Below are 16306 nucleotides of genomic sequence, written 5' to 3'. Positions count from 1 at the left end.
CAGGGTGTCTGTTTTAATGCCCAGGTCTTTGATCCATTTGGACTTGATTCTGGTGCAGGGTGATATATTAGGATCTAGCTTTAGTTTTCTGCAAGTAGTAACCAATTTTGCCAGCACCATTTGCTGAAAAGGCTGTCTTTCTTCCATTCTATTTTTTAAGCTCCCTTATCGAAGATTAGATGGCTATTGGTCTGTGGGTTCATTCTGGGTCTTCAATTCTATTCCATTGGTCCTCAGGTCTGCTGTTGTTCCAGTACCAAGCTGTTTTGATTACTATGGCTTTGTAGTAGAATTTGAAGTTTGGTATTGATATTCCTCCAGCACTCTTCTTTCTGTTAAGGATTGTTTGTACTATTCGGGATCTTTTAATGTTTCATATGAATATTTGGGTTCCCTCTTCTATTTCCTTAAAGAATGAGATTGGAATATTGATAAGCATCGCATTGAAGTTGTAGATAGCCTTGGGAATTATTATCATTTTCACGATGTTGATTCAAACATAAAAGGGATCCAAATAAGGAAAGAAGAAGTAAAACTCTCCCTCTTTGCAGATTACATGATCTTGTATTTAAAGAATCCCAACAATGAGAAAAGCATGGCTGAAATCAGGAAAGCAACTCCATTTGTAATAGCCCCACCAAAAGTAAAATACCTAGGAATTAACTTAACCAAAGAAGTGAAGGATCTCTCTGTTGAAAACTTTAAAAACCTGAAAAAGGAAGTCAAAACACAACTAGAAAGTGGGAAAAGCGTTAGTGGTTTTTCTTTTTGTTTTACTGCCATCAATAAAAAATTCCAACAGCTTCACAGAAAAGAAAATGTTGAGGTCATAGTATTCTGTGTATTAGAAGTGTTTGTATTTTAACAAACATGAAAATCCTTTAAATTTCAGGTGCTTATGACAAAGTGTCTTATCCCAAATACAGTTTTATGTTGTGACCAGGTAGAAATTTGCTTTTTGATACATACAAGATGTTTTTGTTAGTTTAGAGTAAAATTTTTAATCCAGTGCTTTTATTTATATCCTTCATTGTAGAGTAAGTTAAGTCACAGTTATTTCTCATTATTTATAAATGGCCATGAGCCATTTGTAAAATATAGGAACCTCTTTCCCACTTGTTTTCCGTTTAGAAGTTGATTTCCACATTCTATCACTGGATATTGGTCTTTCAGTTAGGGTGGTCAATCATTTTGCTTTCTGAATATCATTTGCAAATATGATTCTCCAGGTTATAAAACAGAAAATTGTCTCATGAAAGCAGGAAATGGAGTGGATGTTCAAGATAACTTGGTCATCCTGATTTTCTTCAGAATATGTATTTGTAATTTGAATTGTATGCTTAGAATCATGTATCAAAGCAAGGGTTTAACTTATTTATTTTGAGAATTCAGTGAAGAGGAAAGTAGACAAATGAAAAAATAACGCAAATATTTTTTCTAGGCTCATATCTAATACCACACATAATTTATGACATTTATCCATGTTGTTTTTGTGGAATCATCTTCCCTCCCCAATCTCACAACTTGTAAAATTGATTTCTCATGTCTATACGAACGTGTCCTAGACAAATCCTTTATAAATCCCATATATTTATTCTTAATCTGGACCTCTGCTCTTCTGATATTGAAAGAACTAAATAATGTTGATAGTCTAGGTTTCAGTACTTGGCAGTTTGGAGGTATGTTTCAGACTGAGTCCCCTTAGAGTGTAGGTGCTATCTATCTGAATTTAATTACCTCATTTTGTAAATATGTTTCCCTACAGAAAGGAAAAATGAAGATAGTTCCTAAACCAGTGTTATTTGAAAGTGAAAACATTGAGGATACTTAATTTCTATTTTAAAAATAAAAATTTTCAAATGTGAAAGTCAAAACTATAGCTCAAAATATAGTAACAATGTATCCCAATACATTTTAATGATGACATCGGGATTTAGCAAGTTAACCCAAAAATAGAAACTAAAGCATTAAAAGTAGACATCCACAACATGACCATTTATATAATTTTCTATATGTCCTTGAATGTCCTTGTGTAATTACCTATCTGATGTCCTGAAGGTATTAAGAGCAGTGTCAACAGTTTTGATACTATAAAATGTATTTCCTTATGACAAATGACTTTGGAAATTTTTAAATAATATTCTCAAATTTAAATTTTATCACTCTTACTGTCTTTTCTTTGTTTTTATAAATATTTCATTTAGAGCCTCTACTTTGAACTACTGGTTAAATAACTTTTTTTGTCTACTTAAAATATCTCTTTTATTGTAAGGGGACAGTTTTGAATGCAATGATTTGACTGAAAAAATGTATAATGAAAATATCATGCATTAGAGATCATTGTACGAAGCTCTAGATTTTTTTAAATTTATTTTTTATTGTGAAAATACTGTACAGAGGGGTCACAATTACATGGGCAAGATAATGAGTACATTTCTTATCAAGCATTGTAGCTCCCTCCTTTGGTTCCTCTTCCCATCCCTTCCCAGCCTCCTCCCACTCCCCCATCCCCCCCCCCCCCCACGAAAGTTGTAAAGTTCGTTTTCAACATGACAACGTGTACTTCTCATTGTTGCAACGGGTCCACCTGTATCCTTATTTAAACGACTTGTTTTTCCCCTTCCCCTCCACAAATTATACCGACATCAAATACAGTGAAAGCAGGGGTTATACTGTGGGGGAGGGACATACAAAGCAACTAAGAAATAATCTCATAAATGCGTTAGAAACAAATGCATGAAAGAAAAAAAAAACATTTAAATACATATCTTAAGGTTTGGTTAAATAACTCTTAAAGCCTTCAATATTCTAAATTCTAATCATTTATTTACTGTCTTAATAGTATTGTAGTGAATTGGTCTAGGGACTGCCAAGTGCTTCTATTTTAGCCACCTGTCATATATGTAATAATGTCCTGACAGAGAACATTAATAACACCTGAGATGATCCAACACCTCTTTGAAAAAATAATTATTCTGATTCTGATCATTGTTTAATTTCAAACTTTTGTGTCTGTGTGTATGCATGTGTGTATGTGTATATATGTTACCATATTTTCTAGCAGTCTAGTTCAATAATAATTATATCAAATAAAAAATGTTAAAATATTTTAAAATATTAATTAATGAAATTAATTTAATAGTTAATTGCATATCATCCATAAGGATACAAATTCCAAATTGTACCATTTGAACAATTTTTATGAAATATGGTTTCTAGTAATGACCATTCAAATTCAAGTATTTTTACTTTAGTAGTATCTTTTAAATTTAGAAAGACAGCCAACCAACTGGGAAATGGTCTTTATCAGCAATATATAAGGCACAGGCCTAATATCTAATATATACAAAGAGCTCAAGAAACTAGCCCATCCCAGTCTTAATAAACCAATCAGTAATTGGGCAAGGGAGCTGAGAGACTTTTCAGAAAAGAGAGGTAAAAACTGCAAAGAAGCGGATGAGGAAATGTTCACCATCCTCGGTCATAAAGGAAATGCAAATCAAAACAACTCTGTGATTTCATCTCACTCCAGTAAGACTGGCCCACATTTTGGAATCAGACAATAATAAATTTTTGGCAGAGATGTAGGGAAAAAGGACACCTACTACACTGTTGGTGGGAATGTATACTAATACAACCACCCTAGACAGCAGTTTGGAAGTTCCTCAAAAACCACTGGCCTTCCTTACAACCAGCCAACCTCAACACCATGAGCTAGGCTATAATAAAGACACCTTAACATCCATGCTCATTGCCACATTATTCTCAACAGTCAAGATATGGAAATGGTCCAGATGCCCCATAATACATGAGTGGATCCAAAAAAATGTAGTACCTATACATGATGGAATTTTACACACCCATTAGAAATAATGGATGGAACTAGAACAAATCATGTTAAGTGATGCAAACCAAGATCAGAGGGAAAAAAAGGCCCATGTTTTTTTCTGATATGTGGAAGTTAGATTTAAAATGCACTGATATATGAAAACTTATACAAGATTCTAGATATTCACGTATGGTGAGACCAAAAGAGGTTATTCTTAGGAGAGAAAAACAAAAGTATGATACCCAAGTTTCTCTTCATATTTATATAAAAATATACATACTGAAATATACTCTAAGATATGGGAAAAAAGACAGTTTTGTTTTTTAGTTTTTAATGATTCTGTGTTCTTTACCTTATGTATGGTCTATTTACAAGTATATCTTCAGGCAGAAGTAGCATAGACTTGAAGAATAAAAAACAGCTAAAAATTGCAGCAATGGAGTTGACTGGACATTGATGAAAGTGAACTATACAACTGGTGGGTCAAAATAGGAGGGAAGGACTGGGAGATACTGAGAGAACAGAAGATGTTGTATAAAAAAAATGTGCTCATTAACTGACTCATATAAATGTAATCCCTCTGTATATCACCTCTATAGTAAAAATAAAGTAGTTTTTTTAAAAAATAGAAAAAGTTAATAACTACAAATGTAGTCAAAATTATAAAGTCATTATTAGAAACACTACGATCACTTTGTGACGCAAAATGTTATGGTTGAAGTCAGTTTTAATATTGTCCTAAAGCAAGCAATCATTTCCCAATGTAGAAAGAACACCATGGAATCAAATGCATGATGCTTTGCAATTAGACTGACTTAGATTTCACTTTTGAAATAATTCATTTTGGCTGTGAGCTACTTAGTAAAATAGACATTAGATTGCTTGGGTGGTATGCACTCAAATAATTTTGCCTTCAGCATTTTTCACTGGTTCATAATCCTTTAAATGTGTAAACCCCTTGTGTTGGCTTAAAAGGTCATTTGTGATTATGGCTACATTAAAATTCCACATATTTGCTTAACACAGAATGACAGCTAACCAGTCCACAAATTGCACAAGGTCCATTATTATTTTATGGAAAATTTTAAAATTGGAAAGAATTGTTTCACAGACAATATTTGATTGCACAACCTATCTTTTATGTAGTGAAAGTATGTTTATCCCTGCTGTTACAGGAATGAGAACAATCATAGCAGTGACTTTCTTAAAGAATCATGTGCTTATAATCACAGTTTAACAATGAATGAATCATGAAAAGAAAATGGTTTATTTTACAAATCAATTATTTACAAAACATATCTGACATATGTATGACAAAAATGGCAAATGAGGCTTTCAATATTTATGGAGAAATAAATATGTGATTTCTGAGTAGAAATGGTGTAGATTAAATATTTTAGAGCTACTTTTAATTTTACAATGCAAGTTCTTGGTCCTTCTAAATTTAAGAATTCTTCAAAATTTACTCAACTGCCTATTACAAGGCAAACTGCCTATACAAGACAATCTCAAACACCATCAAAGGTGACTCCATTCTGCTCTGCTCTCGTTTCTCATTTATTGCTTTTGTGCAGTTCTATCAAAACTTCATAGTTGCTGTTTGCTTCCTTAAGTATCTGCACATATAAGAATGCTTTCTGTTGCTTCAGGAAGCTAATCATATTGATTAGCTAATCATTGAGCATTAATATTTACACTGTTGATATACAAAGTTTACTACTGTGAAAATAAATGTACAGGTAAAATAAAATACTTTGCATTTTGTAAATAAATAAATTATAACTTAATTTTAAAGGGATTTTTAACAATGATTAATTTGCATTTTATTTCATCAAGAGAGAAGAAACAGAAGCAGTCTGGGATTCTTAACACCAACCAATTTCACATTATAAAGTTTTGGGATGTTTTCCATAATGAGCTGAATCAAAAATCTATTTGAAAAATATAAATTTATATAAAATGATTCAGATTGTTTGCACATAAAACATTAATTGGTAAGTTTCTTTTGTCTTTGATTCCATGTTTCTGGAAATAGTTTGACTAAGCTTACATGCTAATTTGTCTTTAGTTTCAAGTATTATAGGCAATTTCATACTTTGTCTAATGAGAGGATAACTCTTCAATTCAGTCAGAACTCTCAATGATTCAGAAGCAACATGTTATCCTTAATACTGTCAGTTTGGAGCCATCAACATGAAATTTCTTGATAAGGTTGAAAGATGTCACTAGGAATCGGTTAACTGATGTGCCTAAGAGTTCCACAATACTATTTTGCTTGTGTTTTTTGTGGCTTTTTTTTGCACCATTTATTGATTTTTTTTTAAATCCACGTTTATTTTTACTCCATCCAAAGTGTTCTAGGTAAAGACACTGACTCTGAGACTTATCATTTTGTTTCTTCTGGTTTTATCTTGCCAGATATCACTTCTACTTTTGATCTTTCTTCCTTTTTCTTTCTTTCTTTTTTATTTTTATTTTTTTGCTTCAAGTTCATTAAAAGCATTTCTTTATTTTATTGTTAAAAAAAGAACTGTACAGAGGGGTTACAATTACATTGGCAAGATAATGAGTGCATTTCTTATCAAGCATTGTAGCCTCCTCCTTTGTTTCCCCTTCCCTTCTGGTCCTCACCCCACCCCCACCCAATCCTCCCCTTCCCCCTTCACCCCTCCCCCCGCACCAAAGTTGTAAAGTTCGTTTTCAACATAACGACTTGTACATCTCATTGTTGCAATGGGTCCACCTGAATCCCTATTTAAACGATTTTTTTTCCCCTTCCCTTCCACAAATTATACATTTCTTTGTCATAGATTCATTCGCAGGTGCTCTGGCCGTTTGGAGATGAAGGGGAAAGCTTGTTTTTTGTATGGTCCGGAGTTGGACTGTCATATTGGCAGAGGAGCTGATGCTTCACCAGTCATTGTCACGTCCATCTGCTCTATTCCGCTTGTTTCCATTGGGTATTCCGCGGGTCTCTGAGGAGTTGCCATGCTGGCTAAAGCACCTCTTCCCCAAAAATTCCCAGAAGAAAATTTGACTGGGCTTTAAGACAAGAAGAACTGAACAGGTGTTCGTGGACCACCAATAAGTCTTTGAGGGGATCGAATTTTTGGTTCAAAGGAAAACTTTTCTTTTACACTTTCAAGTACAGATGGAGCCACATATGTAAAACCCAGAATGACCTTGTTGGCACTTTCACTAAGAGTTGAGTCATCTGGGCTGTCAACATGTGTCTGACTGTAAACTTTGAATTAAATTGACTCACATCCTCTTCAGATTGCAACACAGGCGTAAAAAGGGGGCTCCACCTTCTGAGCTAGAAGTTAATGTGTGTGAAAAATGGGTGAGCTTGAACTTCTCTAACCTTCCCAGGACCAGCTCCAAGATGAGAAGCAGCATTCCTTGTCAGCAGCTTTTTAAGTAGATCTCTAGCTTCTTGTGTGAGGTAGGGAGGCAAATTAAGTTTACATTTGAGGATTTTGTCAATGGTTTTCTATTCTCCCCAATGAAAGAAGGTGCTCCAGTCAGCATGTCATACATTAATGCTCGCAAACTCCACCAATCCACAGCAGGATTGTGGCCACTTCTCATCAAGATTTCTAGGGCCATGTATTCTATTATTCCACAAAATGTGTGTGAGACTGTTCCATCATGAATAGATTCTTTGCATAGTCCAAAGTCTGTTAGTTTCACATGACCTTGGTGATTAAGCATGATATTCTCCGGCTTCAGGTCTCTAGATGATCCCTTTTTGATGTAATTGCCCCAAAGCCATGGAGATTTCTGCCAAGTAAAAGCAGGCTGTGTCTTCCATAAATATTCCCTCTCTTTCTACCTGCATAAATAGTTCTTCACTCAGATACTCAAGGATGAGGTAGAGTTTTCCACCTGTCTGAAAGGCATAAATTAAATCCACAATGAAGGGATGCTTTACTTCCTCCAGAATATTCTGTTCTGCTTTTGTATGAGCTGTATCTTTAGCATTTCTTACTATCATTGCCTTTTTAAGCACCTTCAAGGCAAATATTTTTTCCAGTATTTGCTCCTGTAACTTTTCTTACTTGAAAACCTTTCCATAGCTCCCTTAACCAAGTACCCAAAGTAGTTCAAAACATTCTGGTCTAAACTTTTCCGGTCTTCTCTTCATGCTAGTTTCTGAGATTTCAAATTTCTCACAATGTTCCATACCGAATTCATATGGTCCAATTCCCCATGGTCCATGCTTTCATTTAACTGACCCCTCCTCTTCCAGCTCATCCTCAGAGCCTGTGTCCTCTGGCTGGTCCAGGTCTGGGTCAAAACACTCCAGCCATGTCTTCAGCTTCCCTGTCTCGGGAAGTCAGGTGCTGTGTGCCTTCCTGCCTCCCTCATCGCCTCATGACCCTGCCCCCGTTGCACCCGCCACCACCATGGCTGCCACCACCGGCTGCTTAGGCTCAGTGCGTCTCTAAAGGGATTCTTAAAAATTAGGAAGAAAGGGCAAAACATACAACAGAAAAAATGGTATAAAAGTAGTCATCAGAGCTAGGCACTGGGGGCTTGCTGAGAAATGAGGGCTGCAAGTCAAAGCCAGCTGAAACAGGAAAGTTTGTGAGACTGTTATCTCCAATTAACTACAAACACACACACACACAAGCACACACACAAACCCAAACCAAATCCAAACCAAACCCAATCCAAACTAAACCAAAACCTGGAAGTGGAGCTGTGGTAGTGATAGAGAAAACACACCCTGAGTTCAAGCCCAGAAATGGCAAGCACACACACACACACGCACACACACACACGCACACAAATCATATCCATGCAAACATGGAAATGAAAAGAGAAATAAATATTGAAAGTTGTGAGCTTTTACTAGAAACCAAGAATATACAAATTGAATGAAGAAAAATAGACACTATTTTGTTATTCAATAAAAAAAATACACGTAGAAACATTATTTCTGGATATCCAGAAGGAAAACATACGTTTCCCATTCATTGCTAGTGGGATGCATGCTATTTAAAACAGTTTAGGCAAACCTTTAGATGACCTTATCCCATAATTATTAAAATAATGTCACATTAAAAAACTACTTCCCCAGAAATATTAAGAATATTAACATTATTTATAATATTATTGTTAATATTAATAATATTAATTAAGAATATTAATGTATAGATTGCAGCTGGGTGCCAGTGGCTTATATCTGTAATGCTAGTTACTCAGGGCTGAGATCTGAGGAACATGGGTTAAAGCAAGCCAGAGCAGAAAAGCAAGTGCTGTGGTTCAAGTGGTAGAGCACTAGCCTTGAGCACAAAAAAGCTCAGAGACAGTGCCCAGACCTTGAGTTCAAGACCAGGACCAACCAAAAATTTTTAAACAAAGAATGTAGACTGCATCATTATTTTAAAGGAGCAGTTATAAAGAGTGTGGATGTAAATGAATAATCAAGACACCATTCTACTCTGTAAACTGTACCATACCCAATAATAGCTACATATATACCAAATAAAAATAAAAGCCTAAAATAATTTATAGAATGACATATAAGCATAGGAAACATTAGCATGTAATATCTGACAGTACTAAAAGTGAGAATAATATCGTGAAGAATCATGTTTTAATTTTGGGCATGAGGAATTCAGTGGATGTTGACATTCCTGAGATAGGAAAAGAAAATGAGGCACTAACAAATCAATATTAAATAAAATAGTGCTGGAAGTGATAAATGCAATATGCACACCAGAATCTCATTTATTCAAAGTTATATACATAACTAGGAATCTACACTTCTAGATTATCATTAAAGAATGATAATTTTAAAATAGCACATTAATATTTATCTCTGAGTACAAGGATTTTCAGTAAACTTTGAATATCTTCCTTATCTACTTTGCCTTACTCCCTGAAGTTCTACAGTCATTAACTTTAATCACTTATGTAATTGAAAAAAATTATCTGTTTTAGTTTTCTAAAAATATTACTTCAAAAGCAAAACATTTTAAACAATTGGTCTGAAACTGCAGGAGACTTGCTTTGGCCTAATGTGTTCCATAATAGAATGTGCAAATATAATTATAATGTTGTGAAAAATGTATCTCAAATTCTGATGTTCAGACTCATATATGTCTTTTTCCTATGTGTGTGTATATAGGAGGGAGGGAGACAGAAAGACACCGAGACACAGAGAGAGAAAATTAGAGAAAAAAGAATTGAGAGAAAGAAATTGAGAGAGATAAGAAGTATCCTTTAGGATAACAACCAAATCACTTCTATAACCTTTTTTACATATAGAAACTATTAAAACTAATGCAGTTTTAGTGTTATGTTATCACTAGCAGAATGCATATGTATGTAGCTGCCTGTTACTGATTAAACTTTATGCAAATTTTCCTCTGTATAGTAAAGACATACTTTGGTCCAATCTGAGTAGATGGTTCACTTTATTCACATTTAAGATGGTATTCTCCACGGCTAGAATAGAAACTCAGATTGTAGATGGGTCTTTGGTAATACTGTAGGAGGATCTTTTTTCCAAGAACACAAGAGTAAGTTTAATATTCCAGAAGGACCCTATGTGACTCAAACTGTAAATAAATAGAAGGAACATGAGTGAGGAAAAAAATGTCTCCCCTTAAAGTTTCCAACTCATTACCTAATGGTCTGCACTAGTTCTTCTTGTTGTTGTTTTAAACATCAAAATAAAGCATGTCTTAATTATTTGTAATCTTAGCAGCACTTACTGGACAAAGAAATAGTTGATTTCAAACACATAGGTATCCAGTGGAATGCTTTGATGAACAACTTTATTTTGGTGGTTCTGATTTTTTAATGTAAACCTGAGTGTTCACTGGTAATAGTTTTTATATAATTTCATATCCTTCCTGTGAGTCAAAATATATATATATATATATATATGCACATATACATATAAGTATAGAAAACAAATGTGTGTGGAGAGAAATAATATATTGAAGTTTAAATGAAACAGACAGGTATGCATTACATTATCCTCTGTGTACTAACAAGTAGGATAGATTTGAATAGTGCAGATCCCCACCTTTGAATTGCTTTTAGTAGCTTTGGAAATTTCAACAAATAGAAATTTTGACATCAAGTGGAAAATGTGATAATTATGTGCCATTTTGTTTAAAATTATATCTTATAAAGTAGGTGTGCTAAGATTTTTTACTTTCAAAAGTATTCATAAATCAAAATATTTTTGTTAGGTATATAACATTGTGCAGAACAACCAATTCAAATATGCATTGCTGTCAGATTCCTTCTGTACAGCTTTAATGTAGACACTAAATATAACCTAAGTTCATAGAAACTCTAGAAACACTAATTCTGTCTCAGATTCTTTGACATTTTGTGGTGGTGATTGATTTATTCATTGCCCTCTAGTCTTTTCTGCAGCTTGTCAAACCCTTTTCTTCCTTTCAACAACATGGTCTAATCTAAGCTCTTTCAAATTAACTTCTGGAAATATAATTTCATGGAACATGTTTACTAAAGGTCACATACACAAAATGTTCTGCTATTCCATCCTCTTCTAATTTAGATTTCTATTGAAAAGAACGGGTTATGGGGATTTTTGTATAAAACAGATATGAGTTTGTTGCTTACAAATACATATTTAATTGGATTCTATTTTGCTCTATTTTTAAGTAACAGGGAACCAGATAGGAGAAATACTAAATCGTAGACCAACATGAGTGTCATGAAAATCTGACTTGTACTTATTTCATTGACAAATATATCTACAATAAATGTAAGTTTTTCAAGTAAACTTAGGAAGTCTCTATTGTAAGGAAAAGAGATTTTTTTCAGAAGGGATTTAATATGTAAGTATTTGTTATTGCAGTTGACTAAACTGTTTATTTTGCATATATTTGCTCTTATAATCCCAGAAATGTTTGTACCTTAATCATTCTGAAGTGTCCAACATGAAAAGAGGATTGAACTAATTGGATTTTTCTATTGGTATAGTTTCTCAGGCTTGACAAATATCCACACTTGCTTCAAACTTACACAAACTGTTCTATTATCTTCTTTGCTTATGATTAAGGAACCTTATGCTATTGTTTCTATTTAAATTATATTTGTAATCCTCTTTAGTAAGATAAAGGACATCTATGACCAATGATAAACAAATACATATTATCTGGGAGAAGGTCCTGAGAAATCTCAGTTGACTCTCCTTACGCAGCTTCAGCTACTTAGAAGCATATCCAGTGAAAAATTGTGATGACTGATGCCTCATAACACCAGAAAGTATGGGTGCCTGAATTGTAATAAGTGTTTGAAAATAACTTTTTCTAAATTGTGGTTCTGCTATAGTCAGCTATTCTTCCACACAACTCTACAAAAACGCATGCAATTTACTGCTGTTATTAATCTTGCACTTTTTCTTAGAATCTCATCTTTTCCTTCACTTGCAGTCAAATCCCCTGCATCTTTTACAGTTCAGCTGAAGTCTGAACTTTACAAAAACTTTTTCATTATAATCTTTTTCTTCTAATGGACATCATTTTTAACTCATTATTGTTTGTCGATAATTCAGTTTAATTATGTTTGTCTTTGAATTGTACATTTTGATAAATGGACTATTTTTCTCTAGTTAGATGTTTAGTTAATTTAGAAAATGCTTTGTATGATTATAGGATTCAATCAAAGCTTTGTAATACTTTCTGGAAAATGCAAGCCCTATAATCTAAAGATAGGTCCAAGCATTGGATCTACTAGTCTCTAGCAAGGTGTGTGCTGCCACACAAGGGAATTATTTCTTTTTTCCTTAATTCCAGAGTGAGGTTATTGATGCCTCCCTTTAATGTCAGTGAGGCAATTGTGCATTTAGTTCTGTAAAGCTACTAATACAAAGAAATTGGTATGAAATTGGAGGTTTGACACAATAAGTTGAGGTTCATAGGTAATCCCTTGTAGTCATTCTAGGTGCGAAAAATAATCTATGAAAAAATTGAAATGTACAGTGAAGTAGATGGAATATATAACTTCCATCTTCCATCATGGGTCTTATGTTTATGTTTGCAATGACACTTCACTGAATGACAGCATGAAGAAAATACAGGTGTCAAGTAACAGTGCACTAGAAATTAGAGAACTGGTTGGGCATTATGGAACAACCTGCAATCCTACAATGCTGAAACAGTAGGATCACATGTCTGTGGCTTGGTTGTCCAAAGAACAAGATTTTGTCTCCAAAACCAACACTGGAACAAAGGAGGAAATCTTTTAAAGCACTCCCCCAAATGTCATAGAATTATGCTTTGCAGAACAACACCAGTAATAATTTAGTTTTCATTTTTTTTGGAGAAAAAGGTAAAAGACAAATTACAAAAGTTATCAAAATTCCTTAAAACAAACCAGAATATGTTAACTAATAAAGTTACATATATTTTGTCATGGTTTGAAATTTTATTCTTTCTAATCTTCTATACATTCTACCTCTTTACTTAGTATATTAAACAATAAATGAAACAATTGCTTGCAAAATCTTGTTATATTAAGGCAAACAAATGAATCCAGTAACATTAAAATATTTAGTCTATTGAGGAACTTTCATAATGCTTTCCAGAGTGGTTGACAAATTTTACATTTTGACCAACAGTGTAATAGAGTTTCCTATTGACCATAACCCCACTAGCATTTGTTTATATTTTTAAATATTTATTCTTGTTATTGCAAAGGTGAATGTATAGTGGGGTAATAGTTACAAAAGTCAAGTAATGGGTATATTTCTTTTTGAACAATGTCACCCGTTTCCTCCCTTTCCCCTAGTGTTTTCCTCCTCTCCATACCCACAAGTTGAATACATCATTTACTGCATAATGTCTAGTGAGTACCATCTCTATATTTGTCCACTCTTTGTCCCACCATTTCTGTGACTCCCAAAGACAAATAGATGGACAGATGAGACAGAAGGAAAAGAAAAAAAACAGCAGTAACAACAACAACAACAGCAATAACAACAACTCTTGTTTTCATTTCAAACAATTCATTTTGATAAATATTATTTTATATGATCATAAGCATATAACTATTGTACCTTTGTGATCCCCTCTTATAAATATCTTCCTTTGGTCTCACTATGTGAATTTCTGGAAACATGTATAATTTACAAGGTCCCAGTGTATTTTTTTGTCATCCAATGTGTTTACTTGTAGATTTATAGACATATTGTAGCTACCAAAAACGAGAGCAGGCATGTAAGCTATGTTTCTTTGGGTCTGACTTAGTTCATTTGATATAATTTTTCCAAGTTTTTACAGTTCCTTCTCCATGGTACAATATCATGCTTTCTGATGGAAGAGTCTAATTCCATTTTGCATATACAAGATTTTCTTGATCCATTCATCTGTTGAAGGACATCTTGTTTGACTTCATATTTTGGTTATGGTAAACAATGCTGCAATGGACATGGTTGTGCTGATAGCTTTAGTGTGGCCTTATTTATTATGGTATATTGGATAAATGCTTAGGAGTGTAATTACTCATAGTTATTGTTAATTTTCTTGATAATGGCCATTCTAGTAGGCATGAGATAGAATATCAATGTTATTTTTATTTGCATTTCTTTTATGGTCAGAGATATTGAACATTTCTTCATATTTCTATTGGCTCTTTTTACTTCTTCTTTTGAAAAGTCTGTCCTTAAGTCTTTGATGATTTACTTTGAGGGTCATTTTTTTTGAGCTCTACATATATGTTAGATATGAGACTCTTGGCTGATGCATAGCTGGTAAAAAAAGCTTCTCCCATACTGTGGGTTTTATTTTTAGTTATGTCTTTTGCCATGTAGAAACTCTTCAATTTGATGAAATTCCATTTATCTATTCTTGGTATTTTTCCAATAGAACAAAAACAAGGTCACACTAAAGCTACACCCAACCATGTTCATTACAGTATTATTTACCATAACCAAGGTATGGAATCAACCCAGATGCCCCTTGGTGGATAAATGGATCAAGAAAATATGGTGTATATGAAAAATGGAACTTTATTCTTCCATCAGAAAGAATGGTACTATACCATTTATAAGGAAATGGAAAGAGATGGAAAATTATACTAAGCAAAGTGAGCGAGACCCAAAGACTCAAAGAAACATAGGTTACATCATTTCCGTCATTGGTGGTAATTAGTATGTGTCTATAGATCTACAAGTAAACACACTATATATATATATATATATATTGGGGTCGGGCACCGGTGGCTCACGCCTGTAATCCTAGTTACTTAGGAGGCTGAGATCTGAGGATGACGGCTCAAAGCCAGCCCAGGCAGAAAAGTCTGTGAGACTCTTATCTCCAATAAATCACTAGAAAACTGGAAGTGATGTTGTGGCTCAAGCAGTAGAGTACTCGCCTTGAGCTGAAGAGCTGAGTGATAACACCCAAGCCCAGAGTTCAAGCCCCATGACTGACAAAAAAAAATCATTGGGATATGATAAATTACAGAGGTTTGTAGGAATTAACACAGAGTGAGACCAAAGAAGCATATTCTTAGGAGAGGATCGGAAAGGTACAATAGCTACACACATCTGATCCTAAAAAATAATATTTATCAAAATGAACTTGAAGATATGGAAATGAGGCATTTTTCCCTTTGTTGCTGTGTTTGTTTTCTTTTCCTTTTTCTACTTTGTTCATCTGTCCTTGGGTGGATAAGGGGGAAATCACAGGTGTAGTGGAACAAAGGGTTAACAAACACAGAAGTGGTGTTCACTAGACAGTATGTTGAAAATGAACTATACAATTTCTAGGTGGAGACAGAAGGGAAACACTGGTAGTAAACAAGGGAAGGGGTGACATTGTTCAATATAAATATACTTTTTTACCTAATATACGTAACATCATCTTTATAATAACAAAAATGCAAAAAAACAGTAAGGTATTATAGAAAGAATTAAAAAAATATTTCCCTTCACATCCTTTGGTTTCAAAATTTCACTTGGTACAATTGCCATTCTCATGTGATTGGTCACACAGTCCAAGTGCAGGTATTCAACACAGTTCATTTCATGCCCCTATGAAAACGTAGCCAGGCTAACACAAGTCCACATTCCTCTGAATCATAAGGGCAAAAATAAATGTGTCTCTGTAGACATGCCATGATCATGGGATGATCCCAAGTCAAGCAAAAGTCTATCACAAATTTAAAGTTGAAGATAATTGAATATTTTTCAAGGATTCTGAAAATTAAGACAGAGCAAAGATTTATTTCCTTAAAAGCAAGTAGTAATAACCTACCTGGACATTTGCCATCCTAGGCATCAGCAAACTTTAGGTGATATGCATTTAGGTGACCTCCAGCATTCTCAGTAGAGTAAGCGGAGCTGGTACTACAAAGATAAGACTGATGGGAAACATATGAGCCACGGGAGTGATGGGAAGGAAACTGAAAGGAGTTGCCAGGAAGAACAGGAAGCAGAGATGGCAGCAATAATGATGAAGGGGGGGGAGGGAGAGAGAC

General features: G+C 34.1%; 1 pseudogene; it reads right to left on the bottom strand.

Moving 5' to 3' along the window:
- Window positions 1-6633: 6633 nt before the first annotated feature.
- Window positions 6634-16098, bottom strand: LOC105997396 (annotated as a pseudogene).
- Between the last annotated feature and the right edge of the window lie 208 nt (window positions 16099-16306).

Source organism: Dipodomys ordii, unplaced genomic scaffold (genome assembly GCF_000151885.1).
Source record: "Dipodomys ordii isolate 6190 unplaced genomic scaffold, Dord_2.0 Scaffold144, whole genome shotgun sequence".
Taxonomy (NCBI): Eukaryota; Metazoa; Chordata; class Mammalia; order Rodentia; family Heteromyidae; genus Dipodomys; species Dipodomys ordii.
Note: the sequence above shows the minus strand (reverse complement) of the source record. Positions and strands in the feature narration are given on the sequence as shown.